General features: G+C 42.9%; 1 long non-coding RNA gene across 2 annotated transcripts in view; it reads left to right on the forward strand.

The window, feature by feature from the left end:
• Positions 1 to 14,346, forward strand: part of LOC147363168 (uncharacterized) — a 99,784-nt gene extending 85,438 nt beyond the window's left edge. For both annotated transcript variants that reach the window (XR_015136812.1, XR_015136811.1), the window contains 3 exons: positions 2,829 to 3,036; positions 4,102 to 4,213; positions 5,321 to 14,346. This is a non-coding gene — a long non-coding RNA (uncharacterized LOC147363168). The remainder of the gene's footprint in view (positions 1 to 2,828; positions 3,037 to 4,101; positions 4,214 to 5,320) is intronic.
• Positions 14,347 to 15,532: the final 1,186 nt, after the last annotated feature.

Raw genomic sequence — 15,532 nt, forward strand, 5'->3', positions numbered from 1 at the left:
CTACTACTGTGGGCAAGAAATCTGTCTCTTGAGAAATCTGTATGCAGCTCAGGAAACAACAGTCAGAACTGGATGTGGAACAACAGACTGGTTCCAAATAGGGAAAGGAGTATGTCAAGGCTGTATATTGTCAGACTGCTTATTTAACTTATATGCAGGGTAAATCATGAGAAACTCTGGGCTGGATGAAGCATAAGCTGGAATCAAGATTGCCTGGAGAAATATTAACAACCTCAGATGTGCAGATGACACCACCCTTACGGCAGAAAGTGAAGAACTAAAGAGCATCTTGATGAAAGTGAAAGAGGAGAGTGAAAAAGTTGGCTTAAAGCTCAACATTCAGAAAACTAAGATCATGGCATCTGGTCCCATCACATCATGGCAAATAGATGGGGAAACAATGGAAACAGTGACAGACTTTAATTTTTGGGCTCCAAAATCACTGCAGATGGTGACTGCAGCCATGAAATTAAAGATGCTTGCTCCTTGGAAGAAAAGTTATGACCAACCTAGATAGCATATTGAAAAGCAGAGACTTGACTTTGCCCATAAAGGTCTGGCTAGTCAAAGCTATGGTTTTTCCAGTAGTCATGTATGGATGTGAGAGTTGGACCATAAAGAAAGCTGAGTGCCGAAGAATTGATGCTTTTGAACTGTGAGCTGGAGAAGACTCTTGAGAGCCCCTTGGACTGCAAGGAGATCCAACCAGTCCATCCTAAAGGAAATCAGTCCTGGGTATTCATTGGAAGGACTGATGTAGAAGCTGAAACTCCAATACTTTGGCCACCTGACACAAAGAGCTGCCTCATTTGAAAAGACCCTGATGCTGGGAAAGATTGAAGGCAGGAGGAGAAGGGGATGACAGAGAATGAGGTGGTTGGATGGCATCACTGACTCAATGGATGTGAGTTTGAATAAACTCTGGGATTTGGTGATGGACAGGGAGGCCTGCCGTGCTGCAGTCCATGGGGTCACAAATAGTCAGACATGACTGAGCGACTGAACTGAACTATGGGCAAGAATAGGAGAAAAAGAATTAGAAGAAATGGAGTAGCCATAGTCAACAAAAGAGTCTGAAAGGTAGTACTTGCAAAACTGACAGTATGATCTCTGTTCGTTTCCAAGGCAAACCATCTAGTCAAAGCTATGGTTTTTCCAGTAGTCATGTATAGATGTGAGAATTGGACCATAAGGAAAGCATTCAGTTCAGTCACTCAGTCGTGTCCGACTCTTTGCAACCCCATGAATCGCAGCATGCCAGGCCTCCCTGTCCATCACCAACTCCCGGAGTCCACTCAAACTCATGTGCATCTAGTCGGTGATGCCATGCAGCCATCTCACCTCTGTCATCCCCTTCTCCTCCTGCCCCCAATCCCTCCCAGCATCAGGGTTTTTTCAAATGAGTCAACTCTTTGCATGAGATGGCCAAAGTATTGGAGTTTCAGCCTCAGCATCAGTCCTTCCAATGAACACCCAGGACTGGTCTCCTTTAGGATGGACTGATTGGATCTCCTTGCAGTCCAAGGGATTCTCAAGAGTCTTCTCCAGCACCACAGTTCAAAAGCATCAATTATTCGGCACTCAGCTTTCTTCTCAGTCCAACTCTAACATCCGTACATGACCACTGGAAAAACCATAGCCTTGACTAGATGGACCTTTGTTGGCAAAGTAATGTCTTTGCTTTTTAATGTGCTATCTAAGTTGGTCATAACTTTTCTTCCAAGGAGCAAGCGTCTTTTAATTTCATGGCTGCAGTCACCATCTGCAGTGATTTTGGAGCCCCCAAAAATAAAGTCTGACACTGTTTCCACTGTTTCCCCATCTATTTCCCATGAAGTGATGGGACCAGATCACATGATCTTAGTTTTCTGAATGTTGAGCTTTAAGCCAACTTTTTCACTTTCCACTTTCACTTTCATCAAGAGGATTTTTAGTTCCTCTTCATTTTCTGCCATAATGGTGGTGTCACCTGCATATCTGAGGTTATTGATATTTCTCCCAGTAATCTTGATTGCAGCTTGTGCTTCATCCAGCCTAGTGTTTCTCATGATGTACTCTGCATAGAAGTTTTATAAGAAGGGTGACAATATACAGCCTTGACGTGCTCCTTTTCCTATTTGGAACCAGTCTGTTGTTCCATGTCCAGTTCTAACTGTTGCTTCCTGACCTGCATACAGGTTTCTCAAGAGGCAGATCAGGTGGTCTGGTATTCCTATCTCTTTCAGAATTTTCCACAGTTTATTGTGATCCACACAGTCAAAGGCTTTGGCATAGTCAATAAAGCAGAAATAGATGTTTTTCTGGAACTCTCTTGCCTTTTCGATGATCCAGCAGATGTTGGCAATTTGATCTCTGGTTCCTCTGCCTTTTCTAAAACCAGCTTGAACATCAGGAAGTTCACGGTTCACATATTGCTGAAGCCTGGCTTGGGGAATTTTGAGCATTACTTTACTAGCGTGTGAGATGAGTGCAATTGTGTGGTAGTTTGAGCATTCTTTGGCATTGCCTTTCTTTGGGATTGGAATGAAAATTGACCTTTTCCAGTCCTGTGCCCACTGCTGAGTTTTCCAAATTTGCTGGCATACTGAGTGCAGCACTTTCACAGCATCATCTTTCAGGATTTGAGATAGCTCAACTGGAATTCCATCACCTACACTAGCTTTTTTCATAGTGATGCTTTCTAAGGCCCACTTGACTTCACATTCCAGGATGTCTGGCTCTAGGTGAGTGATCATACCATCATGATTATCTTGGTCATGAAGATCTTTTTTGTACAGTTCTTCTGTGTATTCTTGCCACCTTTTCTTAATACCTTCTGCTTCTGTTAGGTCCATACCAAGAGCCAAAGAACTGATGCTTTTGAATGGTAGTGTTGGCAAAGACTCTTAAGGAGATCAAACCAGTCAATCCTAAAAGAAATCAACTCTGAATATTCATTGGAAGGACTGATGCTGAAGCTGAAGCGCCAATACTTTCACCACCTGATGGGAAGAACTGGCTCATTAGAAAAGACCCTGATGCTGGGAAGGATTGAAGGTGAGTGGAGAAGGGGATGACAGAGGATGAGATGGTTGGATGGCATCACCAACTCAATGGACGTGAGTTTGAGTAAACTTCAGGAGTTGGTGATGGACAGGGAAGCCTGGTGTACTGCAGTCCAAGGGGGCACAAAGAGTCAGACACAACTGAATGACTGAACTCTCTAGTGTACTACGTTTAGTATAATGAATGTTTCTCAGAATTTGTGTATATTTTTTGTAAGTCAAATTCTATTTTCATTGCCCTTCACTATGCTATTATCCAAAGGCATACTCTAAGGCAGTGGTCCCCAACCTTTTTGGCACCAAGGACAGGTTTCATGGAAGACACTTTTTCCATGGAGCATAGGTGGGAGTGGGGGATGGTTTCAAGATGATTCAAATGCATTACATTTATTATGCTACCACTGATCTGACAGGAGGCAGAGCTCAGGCAGTAATGTGAGTGATGGGGAGTAGCTGTAAATACAGATGAAGTTGGCCCACCGCTCACCTCCTGCTATGTAACCCAGTTCCTAACAGGAACTGTACCTGTCCATGGCCTGGGAACTGGGGACCCTTGCTCTAAGGTACTTCTGTAGTGTGAATAATACTTTGTAATCCATCTCTTTTTTTTTAAGATTTATTTATTTTTGGCTGCACTGGGTCTTCATTGCTGTGCACTGTCTTTCTCTAGTTTCAGTGAGTGTTTGCCCTTTGTTTGAAGTGTGCAAGCTTCCCATCACAGTGACCTCTCTTGTCACAGAGCATGTGCTCTAGGACACAAGGCTTCAACAGTTGTGGCACATGGGCTCAGCAGTGGTGGCTCCTGGGCTCTATACTGCAGACTCTGTAGGTGCAGACACAACTGGAGTTGTGGTGCATGGCTTATTTGCCCTGTGCCATGTGCAGTCTTCCTGGACCAGAGATTGAACCTGTGCCCCTGCATTGGCAGGTGGAGTCTCAACCACTGGATCACCAACAAAGTCCTGTGATCCATCTCTTGTTTATATGATTTGAAATTTAAGATTTTGTAATGATTTTCCTAAACTTAACCCTTTTGTATTTTCTGAGTTCCTCCTAGTTCTCCTGTGCCTTCCATCTAACATCTGAACCAGGTTCCTGGTATCTGTCAGTGAATGGTCTTCTGGTCAAAGAAGGAGTCAAAGAAACTGGAACCCTATGGACAGAATCCAGTATGCCAATTCTTCAGCCATGTGACTTATATTGCATCCTTCTTATTACAATGGTTTTAAAATCCTGGAGTCTTAGCCTTCTTCTGGACACCCTGACTCTGTAGTCTTATGGTTCCTTTGCAAGAGCAAGGTTACTGGGGGTGGGGAGGGGAGTCTAAAAAAGGCTCCTTAGTAAGTTGATAGCATTTACCTTGTGCCTGATGGCTCAGAGAGTAAAGAGTCTGACTGCAGTGCAGAAGACCCGGGTTCAATCCCTAGGTCAGGAAGATTCCCTAGATAAGGGAATGGTAACCCACTCCAGTATTCTTGCCTGGAGAATCCCATGGACAGAGGAGCCTGCCAGGCTACAGTCCAAGGAGTCACAGAGAGTCAGACACGACTGAGCCACTAACACTTTCACTTCACTTTCATCAGGGTGATAATAAATAAAAGAAAAAGTACATTGCTTTAAGAACTTATGAAGAAGCTTAAGAAAGCTTCTGGCTGAAACAACCAAAGATGATAAAGGAGGTAAAATTTGAAGTGGAAGTTAAAGTTTGAAAAAAAGTTTTAAAGTTGGTGATTAGGGCTAGAGGGCTCTTTGGCAGAGGGAATGGGTGAATGGGATTATGAAGGTAGCAAAGGAGCTTTCCTCCAGATGAAACAGCAAATAGTTGACTCTACATGGAGCAGAGTCCAAAGCAGGCAATTCTGGAAGCTTCCACGGAAAATGAAGACTTCACCTATGCATCTAAAAATATCTTCCCTAATTTTACAGTGACCTTTCTAGGTCTTTCCCTTCTTAATAACCTTACCTCCCCAGTGCTAGGGCTTCCAAGGTGGTGATAAAGAATCTGCCTGCCAATGTAGGAGATGCAAGAGATTCAGATTCTATTCCTGGGTTGGGAAGACCCTCTGGAGAAGGAAATGGCAACCCACTCCAGTATTCTAGCCTGGAAAATTCCATGGATAGAGGAGCCTGGTGGGCTTTAGTCCATGGTGTGGCAAAAAGTCAGACATGACTGAGCAGGCACACACACACTTCAGTCCTACATAGCTAAAATATGACCAAATTGGATTAGAACAGATTGCCTTTGACCTAACCTCTATTTTTTTTTTTTTTGGCAGTGCCGCAGAGTGTGGGGTGTTGATTCCTCGACTAGGGACCAAACCTACACTCCCTGCATTGGAAGCAGAGTCTCAACCAATGGACTGCCAGGGAAGTCCCTGACTTTACCTTTTTAATAAGCACTTCTTCCCCCTTCACCTCCTTAGTTATGCTTACTTCCCACCCCACCCCCCGCCCCCCAAGATCTAGGAAAGAACTACCCAAGGGGATCACTGTATTATTTCTACAAGGGGTGTATCCTTGTTACTCAGATGTGAGTCTTCACATGATATTTTCCAAAGAAAAGGAAGATGCCACCTGGGAGAGGAGCCTGGACTGGTGCTGAGGCTGAGAACCTGGGCTGAGACGGGTTTGTGCACTCACTGGGATCTGGCTGATGTCAATAATCTCTACTATGCAAATGAGCAAAAAAAAAAAAAAAGAAGAAGAAGAAGAAGGGTCTTGTCTAGACCAGAAATCAGAACTCAGTGGGAGGTCGCCAAAGGGTGTGGTACAGCTGGAAACAGAAAAATTGTTTCATCTGGCCTTGAACAGGATATTCAGCAGACTAGCTCCAGGGAGGCGGCTAACAATGAAGAGCCCAGAGGCCCCATGAGTAGAGGCCAAAAAGTTGCTAAGAGTGAGTTAAAGACCGAATGCTCACAGCCTCTGTCAGAAGAATGTGAACGGGGAATTAGAGATCTAGCATCAGGGGAAACCTGCCCTTTGCAGATCTATTTTTAGTGATATTTTCCACTTTATTTCCCTTTGGAAGTAAGTGAACCTTAAGTGGGTCTTGAATGCTGCCTGGCAGTTATTCTGTGCTTCTCTCATCCATGGCTTCCCAGGTGTCTCAGTGGTAAAGAATCCACCTGCCAAGGCAGGAAATGTGGGTTCAATCCCTGGGTGGGGAAGATCCCCTGAAGAAGGAAATGGCAACCCACTCCAGTATTCTTGCCTAGGAAGTCACCTGGACAGAGGAGCCTAGCAGGCTACCGTCCATGGGGTCACAAAAGCAGCAGACATGATTTCAGTTCAGTTCAGTTGCTCAGTCGTGTCTGACTCTTTGCAACCCCATGAACCACAGCACGCCAGGCCTCCCTGTCCATCACCAACTCCCGGAGTCCACCCAAACCCATGTCTATCGAGTCGATGATGCCATCCAACCATCTCATCCTCTGTCGTCCCCTTCTCTTCCTGCTCTCAATCTTTCCCAGCATCAGGGTCTTTTCAAATGAGTGAACTCTTTGCATGAAGTGGCCAAAGTATTGGAGTTTCAGCTTCAACATCAGTCCTTCCAATGAACACCCAGGACTGGTCTCCTTTAGGATGGACTGATTGGATCTCCTTGCAGTCCCAGGGGCTCTCAAGAGTCTTCTCCAACACCACACTTCAAAAGCATCAATTCTTCCGCACTCAACTTTCTTCACAGTCCAACTCTCACATCCATACATGACCACTGGAAAAACCATAGCCTTGACTAGATGGACCTTTGTTGACAAAGTAATGTCTCTGCTTTTTACTATGCTGTCTAGGTTGGTCATAACTTTCCTTCCAAGGAGCAAGCATCTTTTAATTTCATGGCTGCAGTCACCATCTGCAGTGATTTTGGAGCCCCCTAAAATAAAGTCTGTCACTGTTTCCATTGTTTCTCCATCTATTTGCCATGAAGTGATGGGACCAGATGCCATGATCTTAGTTTTCTGAATGTTGAGCTTTAAGCCAACTTTTTCACTCTCCTCTTTCACTTTCATCAAGAGGCTCTTTAGTTCTTCTTCACTTTGTGCCATAAGGGTGGTGTCACCTGCATATCTGAGGTTATTGATATTTCTCCCGGCAATCTTGATTCCAGCTTGTGCTTTGTCCAGTCCAGCATTTCTCATGATGTACTCTGCATAGAAGTTAAATAAGCAGGGTGACAATATTCAGCTTTGACGTACTCCTTTTCCTATTTGGAACCAGTCTGTTGTTCCATGTCCAGTTCTAACTGTTGCTTCCTGACCTGCATACAGGTTTCTCAAGAGGCAGGTCAGCTGGTCTGGTATTCCCATCTCTTTGAGAATTTTCCACAGTTTATTGTGATCCACACAGTCAAAGGCTTTGACATAGTCAATAAAGCAGAAATAGATGTTTTTCTGGAACTCTCTTGCCTTTTCGATGATCCAGCGGATGTTGGCAATTTGATCTCTGGTTCTTCTGCTTTTCTAAAGCCAGCTTGAACATCAGGAAGTTCACGGTTCACATATTGCTGAAGCCTGGCTTGGAGAATTTTGAGCATTACTTTACTAGCATGTGAGATGAGTGCAATTGTGTGGTAGTTTGAGCATTCTTTGGCATTGCCTTTCTTTGGGATTGGAATGAAAACTGACCTTTTCCAGTCCTGTGCCCACTGCTGAGTTTTCCAAATTTAACTACACCACCTTTTCATGCCGTTTGCCATTCTCCTAGGTAATTATTCTACGTCTTCTCTCTCTCCAGACCTCCTCAGCCCTGGCCCCACCTTCTACCTCACTAAGGAGATGACACAAACAGAAGAGAAAATCATAGACTCCTGGCAAAATTGCCACACAGCTTCCTCCAATAACACCCAAGGCTCTGCTTTTCCATCTGTTGAACTTCTCTTTCCAGAAAAGCTGATTCAGCTTGTTCTCTTCTCAGAAATAGCCCTCCATCTAGTCTCCCCTCTCTCTTTATTTCTCACTTTCTCTCTCACTCCTACCAGCTTACAAACATACTGCTTCTTCTCCCATTTTATTTATTTTTATTTCTTGGCTGTGCTGGTTCTTCATTGTGGTGCTCGGGCCTCTCTCGTGGGGCATGGGCTCTAGAGCATTCAGGCTCCGTAGTTGCCATATGTGGGTTCTTGAGTGCACAGGCTCTGTAGTTGTGGCATGGTGACCTCACGTGACTGCTCTAGTCACATGGGCTTAGGTGCCCCACCAGGAATCAAACCTGTGTTCCCTGCATTGGGAAGTGGATTCTTAACCACTGGACCACCAGGGAAGTCCCACTGCTCCACTGAGAAAAAAAGTGACAACAAATATCTCTTAAATTTCATCCCATGTCTTTGTTCCCCTTTGCAGAAAACTCTTCAGAGAATTACACACCACATTCCTAAGTCCAATGGCAGCATCTCTGTTTTCTTCTATTAGACTGATCAGCATCACATGGCCCAGACTCCTGCTACCTCCTTGGTTTCTGGGACACCATCTTCATTGGTTTCCTCTTATCCACCTGGCTGCTTCTCAGTCAGAGGTCTCAGCTGCTTCTTCCACCCCTTCATGTAGGAGCTGCTACTCAGACGCTCAGTCGTCTGACTCTTTGTGATCCCATGGACTGTAGCCCGCCAGGCTCCTCTGTCCACTGGGGTTTCTCAGGCAAGAATACTGGAGTAGGTTGCATTTCCTCTGCCAGTTATAGGGTGAACTGACATCAGGTTGGCTCATCGGTTACTCAGGAAACCAGCAGAGGGGTATGCCCCTTACCACCCCTTTGATAAGTGGGTGGTATCTCTATCATAGTGGAGATATTCTGATCTAAAAGTTCAAACAATCACTAACTGGGCCAGGGCAAGTATGTAGTAAGGTCAGTCATGTGAGTAGGCTGTAAGTGAAGCAGCCACTGGTCAAGAAGGGGATGTATGGAAAGCAAGAGAACAGCCATCTTGAGTGGCCTGACCATACAATGTGATTAGATTGGACTCATCTGGATAATTTAGGATAATCTGACACTTCCTTGGTGGCTCAGATGGTAAAGAATCTACCTGCAATGCAGGAGACCCGGATTCAATCCCTGGGTCAGGAAGATCCCCTGGAGAAGGGAATGGCAACCCATTCCAGTATTCTTGCCTGGAGAATTCCATGGACACAGGAGCCTGGCAGGCTACAGTCCATGGGGTTGCAAAGAGTCAGAATGACTGACACTTTCACTTTCACTTTCACTCACTTAGGACAATCTCTCCATGTAAAGGTTCTTAATTTTAATCACATCTGCAAAATCCCTTTTGCAAGTAAAGTAACATATTCACAGGCTCTGGGGTTTGGACCTTCTTTGCGTGGCACAGTGGTAAAAGAATCTGCCTACCAATGCAGGAGATACAAGAGATTCAGGTTCATTCCCTGGGTTGGGAAGATCCCTGGAAGAGGACATGACAACAACTCCAGTATTCTTGCCTGAAAAATTCCATGGACAAAGGAGCCTAATAGGCTACATTCCATAGGGTCACAATGAGTCAACACGACTGAGCATGCACACATTCTACTGTCCACAGAGGCCATGAAGCTTGGTCTTTATTCTACCTACACTCATTTCCTGATGATATCATCCAAGCCTGTGGATGGGATAAATCAGTGGTCCCCAAATTTATGCCTCCAGGCACTTACTTTCTCTCAAACTCCAGGTCCATTTATTTTACTGACCCCTAGACATTTGCACTTAACTGCCTAACCAATCACAGAGTCAACCTGTCCAAAAACAAATGTTTCCTCCCAAACCTCCCTCACCCCTAGTCCTCTCCATCTTAACTGATGCCCACACTAGCCTTTCAGCTGCCCAGTCCAACAATCTCGGAACAGTCTTTGACTCCTCTTTTTCTCTTACATGCCTCATCCTGTATGTTAGGAAATCTTGTCTCTACCTTAAAAATATATCCAGACGGCTTCAAAATAATCCAGTGTGTACTGGGGGTGGAAAGAAAGAGAAGGGGGAGGGTATTTAAATGAAACAAGATTGTTCATGTTCTGATAATTGCTGAGGCAGCATGGTGGGTACATGGAGGTTCATTATGTTATATTATTATCTCTATTTTGTGTATGTCTGAAATTTCTCATAATATAATATTGTAATTGCATGTAACATTGAGCCCAGCGGTACTATTCTTTTGAAATCTATCCCAATAAGTAAAAACAGTTGTAATAATAATATGTATATAATCTAGCATTTTTCAGAGACAAAAATAGTGGAAATGAAGTGAATACCTATAAATATAGATGACATTTAACATTCATAGTTAATTTACATTCAACCATTAACAGTTGAATACATTTCAGTATTTTCATCAAGGCGTATCGCACCGCCACCCCTTGATTAAAATCAATTAAAATTGATTATTTTAAATCAATTTTTTACTAGGAAATTTGCTGGAGTTTCCACAATTCATTGATAAGTGATAAAAAAGCAAGATGCATATATTATCTAAATTTTATAAAACTGATAATAAGTCAATATATGCACAAGAAAAAAATGAAATAAGCAATCAAAAATATCCAAGATCTAAGAGCTTCTAACCACCACCACTCTCTCCACAATGGTGCATCCCTGTCTCCACCATGTGTTACCTGGGTTGCTATGATGGCCTTCTGACTGGTTTCAGTGATTCAAACTCTTCCTCCCCTCCACACCCTCAAGCTGTCTTACCCCAAGTCTGATCTTAACAGTGACCAGAATGCTTCCATTTATTTCTTTTTCCTGTAGGATTGCTGTGGTTAGAACTTCCAATACTATGTTGAATAAAAGTGGTGAGAGTGGGCATCCTTGCTTTGTTCCTGGTTTTAGAGGAAATGCTTTCAGCTTTTCACTGTTGAGTATGATGTTAGCTGTGGAGCTTATTATATATGGCCTTTATTATGTTAAAGTGTGTTCCCTCTATACCCACTTTCTGAGGAGGTTTTTTTTTAATCACACCTGGATGTTGAATTTTATCAAAAGTTTTTACGCATCTTTTGAGCTGACCAAATGTTTTTTATCTTCAGTTTGTTAATGTGGTATATCACATTGATTGACTTTCAAATCTTGAACCATCCTTGCATGTCTTGGATAAGCCCCATTTGATCATGGTATATGATCCTTTTAATGTATTGTCAGATTTGGTTTGTGAATATTTTGTTGAAGGTTTGTCCACTGGTGTTCATCAGAATTGGCCTGTAATTTTCTTTTCTTGTGATATCTTTGGTTTTTTGTATCAGGGTAACTCTGGCCTCAGGGTGAGTTCGAAAGCATTTCTTCTTCTGCAGTTTTTTGAAATAGTTTGAGAAGGGTATATGTTAACTCTTCTTTAAATGTTTGGTAGAATTTATTGTGACGCCATCTGGTCCTGAACTTTTGTTTTTTGGGAATTTTAAAATTATTGATTCAGTTTCATTATGGCCATTGGTCTGTTCATATTTTCTATTTCATCCTAGTTCAGTCTGGGGAGATTGTACTTTTCTAGGAATTTGTCCCCTTTTTCAAGACTGTTTTTAATTGGCATTTACTATTTGTAGGAATCTCTTATGATCCTTTGTATTTCTGTGGTGTTGTTTATAACTTCTCCTTTTTCATCTCTTATTTATTGTCTTGGGCCCTCTCTTTTTTCTCATGATGAGTTTGGCTAAAGGTTTGTCAGTTTTGTTTATCTTTTCCAACAACCAGCTCTTAGTTTCATTGATATTTTCTGTTTTTTTTTTTTTTTTTTAGTCCGTATTTCATTTATTTCTGCTCTGATCTTTATTTTTCTTGTTTCCTGAGGTAAGCTTATATCTCTATAAACTTCCCTCTTGTAAATTCAGCATGATATTTTAAAGTTCATCTATGTTGCATTATGTATCAACATTTCATTCCTTTTTGTAACCAAATAATATTCCTTTGTGTGAATGTATCACATTTGTTTATCCATTCATGAACTGATGAACAATTTGGATACTTCTACTTTTTAAAAATATAATCCTGCTATGAATATTTGTGTACCATATTTTTATGGATATATATTTTCAATTTTCTAGGAGTGAAATTTCTGGGTTGTAAGGTTTGACATTTTGAGAAACTGCCAAATGTTTTCCAGAGTGATTGTACCATTTCACAATCCTACCTACAATGTATGAGAATTCCATTTCTCCCCATCCTTGTCAACATTTACTGTTGTTTAGCTGGTTGATTATAGTCATCCTAGCAGGTAGGAAGTGTTATCTTATTGTAATTTACATTTCCCTAATGACTAATAAGCCAAGCTGAGTGGTAAAGAATCTGCCTGCAATGCAGGAGCCACAGGAGACTAAGGTTCGATACCCGGGTCAGAAAGTTCCCCTGGAGGAGGGCATGGCAACCCACTCCTGTATTCTTGCCTGGAAGATCCCATGGACAGAGGAGCCTGGTGGACTACAGTCCATGGGGTCACAAAGAGTCAGATGTGACTGAAGCAACTTAGCACACATGCACACAATGACTAATAACTTGAGCATCTTTTCATGTGAGTATATTTGATTGTCTTCTTTAGAGAAACATATGTTCAAATCTTCTGGCCATTTAAAAACTTAGGTTGTTTGTCATTCTTAACTTCATTTTGAAGGCCCATTTGAGCATCCATCTCCATACCACTAACTCTTGACTGCCACTCAACTCTTGACTCTGAAAGCTCCCCCAATACTGACATCACGAGAAGCTTCAGGATTAGACTGATGGTCCCTCTGCCAGCATTAGCACCAAAAATCCCTACTGGTAGTACTATTCCTTGCCCCTCCCATCATCTCTGCTATTAAAGAGAGAATTGGAATATTTATGCAACTTTCTGGAAACACCACCAGGAAGGGCTCTGATTCACCATAAAAAGTAGGGGTCTTCCAACTATGCTCACAGAATCCAGGCATCTCAAAGTGGACCAAGATTTTCTGATGCTCAAGCACTATAAAGATGGTCATTTTCTAGTCTTCGGGGGGGAAAAAATTAATGAGTAAATTTTTAATTTTAACTTTTTCTCCTGGGATTTTTATTTTAATTCAAAGTGTCTGTTATAATTTGCTTATGCTAGGAGTTAATATAAAATGGTGCTTGATTTATCACAGTATTATACATTTCACTCTCAAGGTACAAATATTAATATTTCATTGTGTTCTGCAGAAACAGAAGGACTACTAAATGCTAAACAATTTTGAGGGCCATAGATGCAAGAGACAGAAAGGACACAGAAGATAATATTATTCTCCACAGAGGGTGGCACCACTGGCTCCCCCGGCACTCTGGCTAAAGACATCAGTGATGATTTGATCTCTCTTCTCGACTCATCCAACCAACAATTATTACCTCCACACCCCACTCCAGTACTCTTGCCTGGAAAATCCCATGGATGGAGGAGCCTGGAAGGCTGCAGTCCTTGGGGTCGCTGAGGGTCGGACATGACTGAGTGACTTCACTTTCACTTTTCATTTTCATGCATTGGAGAAGGAAATGGCAACCCACTCCAGTGTTCTTGCCTGGAGAATCCCAGGGACGGGGAAGCCTGGTGGGCTGCCGTCTATGGGGTTGCACAGAGTTGGACATGACTGAAGTGACTTAGCAGCAATCATCCTTAATTTCATCCTTTCTTCTTCCTCTTGCCTACCACTGCCCAGGACCAGGCTCTCTAAATAGTCCCCCAGTCCAACTCTTGTACAAAGCCCTAACTGGTGTGCTTGCCTCTAGCAGCTACACTCTACTGGAGTAATGTATCATGATGGATTAATCAGTAGCTTCAGTGCCTGCTTCCTCAAGACTTACTCCATTAAAAAAAGGACAGTGCTTATCTTTTTCAACACTAGTAGTGCCCAGGACAATAACTGGCACGGCATTTAAAAGTGAATTGGTCAATGAAGTATGAATTAGAACAAATAAATGAATGATTTTAAAATGTGCAATCACATACCATACAACTCTTTGGTGACCACCATCCCCCATGCCTACTGCAAACAAGATCAAGTCATACGACCCACTGTGGCAGTCAAGACCCTCCTTGACCTGACTCTGTCTAGACTGCTTGCTTATCTCAGCCACTCCCTTCTTGAACTCAGTGTATCCACAATATCTCAGGAAACACCATACTATTTATCTCCTTTATGTTGCTGCTCACTTCCTTATGCCTGTAACATCCTTAACAAATACCTCCATCCTCAATCTTCTTTTCACCAAACTCTTCTCTCTCTTTTAAAAGAATAAATATTGAATAATATCCACCATGTTCTACCATGCATGTTACCAAAGCTAAATATTTTGCCATATTTACTTCAAATTGTCTTTAAGAAATAAAGCATTAGAAGTACAATTGAAACTCATATATGAGTCTTTCTTCAATTTCATTTCTTTTCTTCTCTACTAGCATCTGCTACCTTGATTTTAGTGTTTACACCATATATGTGGGCTTCCCTGGTGGCTCAGATGGTAAAGAATTTGCCTCCAATGCAAGAGACCTGGGTTCAACTCCTGGGTCAGAAAGAGCCTCTGGAGAAGGGAATGGCTACTCAGTACAATATTCTTGCCTGGACAATCCCATAGACAGAGAAGCCTGGCAGGCTACAGACCATGGGGTCACAGAGTTGGACATGACTAAGTGACTAAGCAGCAGTCATGTATATTTCATAATTTGTATTGTATTTTAAAATATCCTTTCCCCCACCTCCATGATTCTAATGCTTTAATGTAGATGCAGACTCAGGTCCTGAGAGGTCAAGACTTGCCCAAGGTCACACAGCAAGATGAGGTACATGAGTCCAGGACTCCTGACTTTTTGTTCATTGTCTTTCCCAATATGCTATGTTGCATGTTTTTAAAATACATGTAAGTGAAATATATACCATCTACTATGGAGGGACTGGCGGAGGAGCTATCCCACGCCCCTAAGCCCGAGGCCAAGGGCGGCGGCGGGGAGGACCAACCCCATGTCCAAGGAGCCGTGACTGCACGGGCGAAGGAGGGCCTAGAGGAGCTATCCCACATTGAAGGTCAGGAAGGGCGGCGTTGAGGAGATACCCCTCATCCAAGGTAAGGAGCAATGGCTGCGCTTTGCTGGAGCAGCCGTGAAGAGATACCCCACACCCAAGGTAAGAGAAAACCCAAGTAAGACGGTAGGTGTTGCAAGAGGGCATCAGAGGGCAGACACACTGAAACCATACTCACAGAAAACTAGTCAATCTAATCACACTAGGACCACAGCCTTGTCTAACTCAATGAAACTAAGCCATGCCCGTGGGGCCACCCAACACGGGCGGGTCATGGTGGAGAGATTTGACAGAATGTGGTCCACTGGAGAAGGGAATGGCAAACCACTTCAGTATTCTTGCCTTGAGAACCCCATGCACAGTATGAAAAGGCAAAATGATAGGATACTGAAAGAGAAACTCCCCAGGTCAGTAGGTGCCCAATATGCTACTGGAGATCAGTGGAGAAATAACTCCAGAAAGAATGAAGGGATGGAGCCAAAGCAAAAAGAATACCCAGTTGTGGATGTGACT

This window comes from Bos grunniens, chromosome 11, assembly GCF_055505025.1.
Source record: "Bos grunniens cultivar Pamir isolate PY7600 chromosome 11, Bosgru_T2T1.0, whole genome shotgun sequence".
Lineage (NCBI taxonomy): Eukaryota > Metazoa > Chordata > Mammalia > Artiodactyla > Bovidae > Bos > Bos grunniens.